The sequence below is a fragment of the Vicia villosa genome, unplaced genomic scaffold (genome assembly GCF_029867415.1).
Source record: "Vicia villosa cultivar HV-30 ecotype Madison, WI unplaced genomic scaffold, Vvil1.0 ctg.002222F_1_1, whole genome shotgun sequence".
NCBI classification, from domain to species: domain Eukaryota; kingdom Viridiplantae; phylum Streptophyta; class Magnoliopsida; order Fabales; family Fabaceae; genus Vicia; species Vicia villosa.
In genome coordinates, this window is record NW_026705868.1 from 25,813 (window position 1) to 33,835 (window position 8,023).

At 33.9% G+C, this 8,023-nt stretch overlaps 1 long non-coding RNA gene across 3 annotated transcripts; it reads left to right on the forward strand.

The window, feature by feature from the left end:
- The first annotated feature begins 421 nt into the window (after nucleotides 1–421).
- Nucleotides 422–7,021, forward strand: LOC131638226 (uncharacterized). Of its 3 annotated transcripts, none has more exons than XR_009294616.1 (6): nucleotides 422–637; nucleotides 1,585–1,671; nucleotides 1,749–1,791; nucleotides 3,555–4,950; nucleotides 5,038–5,116; nucleotides 6,706–7,021. It is a non-coding gene; the product is annotated as an uncharacterized LOC131638226 (long non-coding RNA). The 3 variants fall into 3 exon arrangements; XR_009294617.1 differs by lacking the exon at nucleotides 1,585–1,671 and having other exon boundaries at nucleotides 424–637; nucleotides 3,555–3,624; nucleotides 3,735–4,950; XR_009294615.1 differs by lacking the exon at nucleotides 1,585–1,671 and having other exon boundaries at nucleotides 423–637.
- The last annotated feature ends 1,002 nt before the right edge of the window (nucleotides 7,022–8,023 follow it).

The window sequence follows — 8,023 nt, forward strand, 5'->3', positions numbered from 1 at the left end:
TATAAAAGTTGCCATTCTTTTTCTTTATTTTATTTAATGATTAAAAATAAAAAATAAATTATAATTAAATAATTTTAATAAATACGTATTCCATGTTTTTCTCTTTATGTCTAAAAAATAATTCATTAAATTGGTATGCAGTGTAAAATTACTTCTAATTAGTCTCAATTATCATTGTAACATATTTCAATCCATCCTATAGTATTTTTAAGTACTTAACATCCTTATGTTTTTGGAAGTACATTTTTCTCCTTCTATTTTAAATTTTTCTGAAAATATATCTACAAAAGTATTTTAAATTAGAAAATATTCCTTTAAAAAAAAGTTTGGAAAATATTCCTTTAAAAAAAAGTTCGATAGATGCATCGACAACCCAAATCAAACATAAAATAAATAAAAATACTTCGGGAGATACACTAAAAAAACATAAAGATAAATTTGACACCGCATAAGGTGTGTCACAATCGCAAAGGATGAGGTGACAAAACCTAAAATGCTTCCTTTCGCCCCAAACCTATCATTTCCCCACTGCGCAAATCCACTTCGCTTAAATTCCTATAGGAAAACGTGGAAGATGAAGATGCAGATGAATTGAACTTTTCAATGTTATAAACATTTTCAGGAGAATAACGCTAAGGTATTTTCAACCTGCTTCTTCGTGTGTTCCATTTTAGGTTAATCTTGTTCATATCTTCGGCTACATTATTTGATTTATTTGAAATTAGTTTCTTGATAGTGGATACATTAAGGCAGTGATGTTATTTTCACCTTTTAGATCGAACAAGAGGTTGAAACTTGAAGTGTCTTGGTATTGGCTAGGTGTTTCACAGTATCTGTTTGAAAACACCTTTTCATGGTTTATTCTATACGGATACTGATAATGCAGTCATGTTGAGGCTCTTCTTTTATGCCTATTGTTTGAGAAAAAGTGAATCTGAGCCTTCCTTCATGTGAAACCCTTTAATTAGGGTTTACAGACTCATTAATTGTTAGTTTAAATATGAGGCTCTACACACTCAGAGAGCTAAGGTTGTTTTGAGAGTTGTTGCCTCTCTCTGTGTTGTTGTGGTGGCCGATGATCATTCGGTAAAATTTGTAAACAGCTCTTAACATATTCATTATATTGCACCCATATATTCTTCAATGTGAACTTTTTTTTTCTTTTTCTTTTTTGATGACATGCAATGTTATCTTCTTCATTTTCTTCTTCATCTTCTTAGATATAACAAGGCAGTGATGATGTTTTTAATGATTGAATCCGACGTTGAGTGAAGAGTTGTTTCATGGCGAGGTGATTTTGTGTTTGTGTGGAATTACATTTGTTGTAGTTCTGTATCAGATGCTAGACGCAGCCTTTGGGAACCTCTTCTCTCGTCTGTCCGAGAAAAGGCGAATCTGAGCCTTCTTTTGTTCAACCCTCTCTCAAATTGTGTTTGGGATCCCTCTTTTTGTCCTTCTTTTACAGTTTGATCTACTTTTGTTTGTTTGAATTGTTTCCAACCAAGTCAAATTGAATTATGTTGGCATTAGAGTAGTGAGAGAGAAGCATTTCTCGCAACTAATTTTTTAATGCAAATTATGAAGGGAAAGCTAAGGATGATTCAACTCGAGCATTATTGTTTTGTTATTTTCATAGAGGTTATGGTACTTTTTATTCTCAAATCACAAATGGTTGGTATTTCATATCTTCGGTTACATTTCATTATGTTCTTTTTCTTTTGGCTAACTGCATTTTTATCTTTGTTCAGGACATGCAAATGAATTTGACGGGTTCAATGTTTAAATGCTAAGGTATCTTCAATTATCTTATTGTGTTTTATATTAGGTTATAGTTAAAACTCTTATGTGACTCGCACATTTCTTGTGTGATGTGATTTATTTGATTCTTGATAAAAGGACACAATGAGGCAATGATGTTGTGTTCAGCTTTTATAAATCAAACAGGTGGTTGAAGAGTTGAAGAGTCTTAGTACTGGCAAGGTGTTGCAGTATCTGTTTGAAAATACCATTTATTGGTTTATGGTTTACTCTACAGATACTTGTTATGCAGCTATGTTAAGGCTCTTTTCTTCTGTCTATTGTTTGAGAAAAAGGTGAATCTGAGCCTTTCTATGAAACCCTGAAAAGTTTAAGTATGAGGCTCCATGCTCAGAGAGATTGGGCTGTTTTGAGAGTTGTTGCCTCTTTGTGTTGTTGTGGTAGCTGATGATCCATCTTAATGAAGTTTCTAAACAACTCTCATTTCATATATACTTACTCTGTTCTTCCATGAGCTTGTTTTTCTTTTTCATCTTCTTCTTCTTCTTCTTCTTCTTCTTTGATAACAAGGCAATATTTACTGTCTTTTTCTTCTTCTTATATAATATGGCAGTGATGATGTTTTCAGCAATTGAGCCAGACATCGGGTGAAGAGATGTTTCCTGGTGAGGTGAGGTGATTCTGCCCCTGTGTGAAATCACACTTGTTGTATTTTGCACAGACGCTGTTATTGACGCAGCCCTTGGGAACCTCTTCACTCGTCTGTCTGAGAAAAGGCGAATCTGAGCCTTCTTTTCTTCAGCCCCATCTCAAATTTTGTAAGGATGGGGGTCCCTGTATTGTTCTCCCCTTTTTTTGAATTTGGTTTAATTTTGTTTGTTTTCCATCAAGTAAATTTTTTAATGATGGAAGCATTAGAGTAGTGAGAAGTGTTTCTCACAAAAACTAATTTTTTTCAATGCAGCCCATAATTATTTATCGTTACAAGTGATTTTAGACTAAAAGACAAAATTTGCATCGTTTGTTTATTCCAAAACCACTCATATGTTTTCTAGTATGCTTACATTTTTTGACAGTGATTATGTTATTATTAAAAAGACTAATTATGAGATTTCATCTATAGATGAAGTGTTTTTCTTTAGTTTTCATGCCTGTATTTTTGTTGTTTAATGATTTTTTTTTTTTACATATAATACATGAATTTGGAATGAGTTTCTGATATTACTTACTGTGAGACTTTATTTTGATTTTCCATCTCTTTCATATATGACGCTTGTCGCTTTTGAGGATTGCTATCTACGTAATTTTTTTCCTCCTAAAATTTCTAAGCAAGAATAAAAAAATGACACGTGAACATGCTACATTGCTGCAAGCATAGCAGTACACCATTCTTATTTCCTAATGCCGTACATCATTTAAGTCTTTTTGGAGTTATGTTTTCATTTGAAGTGATGTAGTTCGTCATTCTTACTTCTAATGCTGTACATCATATGTAGTCTTTTTGGAGTCATGTTTTCATTTTCATTTGAAGCGATATTGTTTATTGATTTATTCTTGAAATTTATTTAGGTATGCCTGTACATAGTTAAAAGATAAATACTGAGAATGAATTGGCACTTAACTCTTGAGAAAATTATAACATAACAAGCCTTGTTTATCAATCAGTATTTATATTTAAATATATAAATAGAGGGCTTGGAACTCTTTTATCCCAAATGGTTAGTAGTTTATTTCTTCTCTTTTCATTTTGCACTGTTTTGTTTGTCTAAGTGCATTTTTCTTTGATATAAACGCAGATGAATTTGAGGTTTTTGATGTTAAAATATTCAGACGAAGCACGCCGCACTTGTTCTAATTACTTTTGAGGTATTTTTAACTTGCTCTGTGTGCTTAATAAATTATTAATTTTCTGTTTTTGCACTTGCTAAACCTCTTATATGACTTACACATTCAACAATATCTTATTATTATATAAGTTGCTTGGTAGAGGATACTTGGAGGCTATGATGTTGTTTTCAACTTTTAGATCAGACAAGAGGTTGAAGAACCTGGCTACTGGCATGGTGTTACAGTATCTATTTGAAAATACCATCGTGGTTCATTCTACAGGTACTGATTATGCAGCCGTGGTCAGGCTCTTTTCTTCCACTTTTTGTTTGAGATAAGGGGAATCTGAGCCTTCCTCCGTAACCCTGCAATTATGGTTTACACACATTGGTTGTTAGTTTAATTATGAGGCTCCACATTCAGAGATAAGGTTGTATTGAGAGGCATTGCCACTCCGAGTTGCTGTGCAAGCCGATGATCCTTCTCAGTGAAATTTGCTAACAGCTCTGCACATATACATACATACATACACACACATACTCTCTTTTCTATTCCGATTCTTCTCTCTTAGATAACAAAGTAGTGATGATGATTTCAGCAATTGAATCAGACGTTGTGCGAAGAGTTGTTTCCTGGCCATGTGACTCTTTGTCTGTGTAAAATTACCTTTGTGGTCATTTGCACAGATTCTGTTGATGCAGCCTTTGCAAACATCTTCTCTTTTGTGTCTGAGAAAAGGCGAATCTGAGCCTCCTTTTGTTCAACCCTAACTCATTTTTTTTTTTTTTTGGGATTTCCCTTTTCTTTCCGTCTTTCATTTGCTCTTTTGAAATTTTGTTTGTTTCTATTCTATTTCAAATTTAATGTTGTAAGCATGGTACTATGGAACACATCAACATTTTCTGTGAAACAGATATCCACTCTACTTACTTGGTTTCATGTGAATTGACTTCCTAAAAATTTTTCTTTGAAAATAATTTATTTGTACTCAAACTATCATTTCATTCTTGAATATAGTTTTTTGTACTCCATCCGTGGTGGAAAGAGAAGGACTCAGGGTACACCTTTCCTAATGCTGCACTAATTATAGTAACCGTGTTTCACTTGACCCACCTCATCGATTTCTGTGCGAGGGATTTCTAGACGCTACTTGGTTTCATACGAAGTGATGTCCAAAAAGAATTTCTATGTTTATATTTTTATATCACTCTACTATTGTTTCGTGCTAGAGAGGGGATGACTCTAAGAAGGAATGGTCGCTTAGTTCTTGAGAAAACTATAATTTTCTTTGAGCATTGGATATCCATACATTTTTTATACATTTGAAATAGAGAACTAGAGGGCTTGGTAATCCTATTTCAAATGGTCAGTATTTCTATTTTATACTTTCTATTTCTTTTCATTATGTTGTTTTGTTTGGCTAAGTGCATTTTCTTTTTTTGTTGAATGCAGATGAATAGGAGGTTTTCGATGTTAAAATGATTTCAGGGGAAGCGTGCTACTCCTGTTCTAATGAGTAATAGCTTATAAGGTACTTTAATGCACTTCGTATTAGGTTATCTCTATACATTTCCTTTTTTTGCACTTGCTAAGCCTCATTTTTCTCACATGATATGATTTTTTGACACTTTTCTTTATGGAGGACACACAAGGCAGTGATGTTGTTTTCAGCTTTTAAATCAGACAACAGGTTGAAAAGCCTTATTACTGGCAAGGTGTTTCAGTATATGTTTGAAAATACCGTTGTGGTTCATTCTACATATACTGGCAACGCAGCCATGGTGATGATCCTCTTATCTTCTACCTCTTGTTTGAGAAAAGGTGAATCTGAGCCTTCATCTGAAACCCTGCAATTAGGGATTTCATACTCATTAGTCGTTAGTTTAAGTATGAGGCTCAATACTCAGAGATAAGGTTGTTTTGAGAGCTGTTGCCACTCTGAGTTGCTGAGCCAATGATCTTTCTCAGTGAAATTTGCAAACAGCTCTTCATACATGCATGCATACACATATACATACTCCCTCCGTCTCAATTATATACTTCTTTTTCTTCTTCTTCCATCTCCTCCTCTTGGATAACAAGGCAGTGATGTTCTCAACAATTGAATCAGACATGAGCGAAGATCTGTTTCCAGGCATGGTGACTCTGTGTCTCTGTGAAATCCTCTCTGGGTTCTTTGCACAGATACTGTTGATGCAGCCTTGGCGAACTTGCTCGTTTGTTTGAGAAAAGGCGAATCTGAGCCTCCTTTTGTTCAACCCTAACTCTAATTGTGTTTGGGTCCTTTTCTTTATTCCGTTTGGTTGAATTTTGTTTGTTTCCCAGAGTCAAAGTTAACAATTGGGACATTAAAAGATCTTGTCATAAATCATTTTTTTACTGCAGTTCATAAAATACTTATCCTTGACTGCATTTAAATTGTAACTTACAAGTATAACTGGCACATATAATAAATTGTAACTCACAAGTATAACTGGCACATATAATACTTTGTTCATTCAATAATCACGCCTATACTTTCGGCTTTGCATACATTTATGTAGCACCGACACCTCTGAAAACAGGCGTGTCTGTGTCGGTATCGGACACTTCCACCGACACTTGTGATTACGTTTAATTTATTCGTTTTTTAAAATTTTTATCGGTGTCGCCGTGTCAGTGTCGTGATCAAATTCGGAGTGTCCGTGCTTCATAGCATTTGACAGTGATATAAAGTAGCACATATAGTAGTTTTTTTATCTTTTAGTTTTCGTGGTTTTTTTATGGTGTTTTTTTGCTTTTTTAATGATATAAAGTTGCACATAAAAGATCTTGTCATAAATCATTTTTTTGCTGAAGTTCATAAAATACTTATCCTTAACTGCATATTTAAATTGTAACTCACAAATATAACTGGCACATATAATACTTTGTTCATTCAATAATCATGCCTATACTTTTGGCTTTGCATACATTTGATTTGACAGTGATATAAAGTTGCACATATAGTAGTTTTCTTATCTTTTAGTTTTCGTGCTTTTTTGATGGTGTTTTTTTGCATAATATTAAAATTGAAATTAACTGGCAATATAGTTTTTAACATGAGACTTTATTTTGTTTTCCATGTCCCTTTCATTGCAGACTGTTCCTTTGAGCATTGAGGCTTTCACACCTTACCAGAACTTTAAGAAAGAAAGTTAAAAAATGATTAAAGGACTCATGGATCATACTACGTAGCTATTTGATTTTATAGCAAAAGACAAATTAGCTCATTGAGGATTCTGTACGTACATGGAAGCCAATTTAACGTCATAATTGATATGGATTGTTAAACTATACCTTTGAGATATGTTCAAATACTGGAGGAACTGTATCCCAATTTAAAGCTTAAAATGGACCTAGATTCTTCTATTCTATGCCACCAATTTATTGGTCTAATATAATGTATTTCTGTCAAGTGTCTGGCAACCCCATTTATATGCAGATACGCTTGTCCGTGGTGGAAAGAGAAAGACTTTGAGTAGAAAAGGGCACTTCCTGACAAAACTTTAACACTGCTAGTCTTAGATATCAATTTGCTTCTGATTTATACTAAGCAGAGAAAAGAATGGACACCTAAGGAATCCTTCCCAAATCTACTTTGTGATGTTTTGTAACTCTTTACCAAAACTGGAACCGGCTTATCCACATTAACGATCTCCTAGAGCTTGATCCTTTGAGTCATTGTAGTATGATTTAAAATTTTCACAAGTCATCCAATCCCAATACTCAAAGAAACCCAAAATGCTTCATTTCACCCAAGGCCTAGTTTTCCCCATTCAATGTAAATGCCACAAATCTATTTTGCTTAAATTGCGAGAGGAGTGCCATAGAGGAAGTGGTGGATGGTTGAGCCTCAACATTACTACCCCTTTCACCGTAGGACTGTTGTTTTGAAAGATATACTTAAATAGAAAACTAGAGGATCTGTTACTCCTATCTACATTGGTTAGCTCTTTATATTTTATGTATTTTTTTTTCCATTTTGTGGTGGTTTCTAACTGTTTGGCTAAGTGCAGGTTTCATATAATGCGCTTCATTTGTTCTTTATAATATAGCTTATCCCCATAAAATTTTGTTTTATCACTTTTTAAACTTGGTGATGTTGGCATTTTATCTGTGATGTGGTTTGTTTATGTTAGAATGCAAGATATTTTAACAGAGTACTCAATGAAGCTTCCACTTTTTGTTTGAGATAAGGTGAATCTGAGCCTTCCTCTGTAACCCTGCAAATATGGTTTACACACATTAGTTGTTAGATTAATTATGTGGATCCACATTCAGAGATAAGGTTGTCTTCAGAGGCATTGCCACTCTGAGTTGCTGTGTGCAAGTCGATGATCCTTCTCAGTGAAATTTGCTAACAGCTCTGCACATATACATACATACTCACATGTACTCTCTTTTCTATTCCAATTTT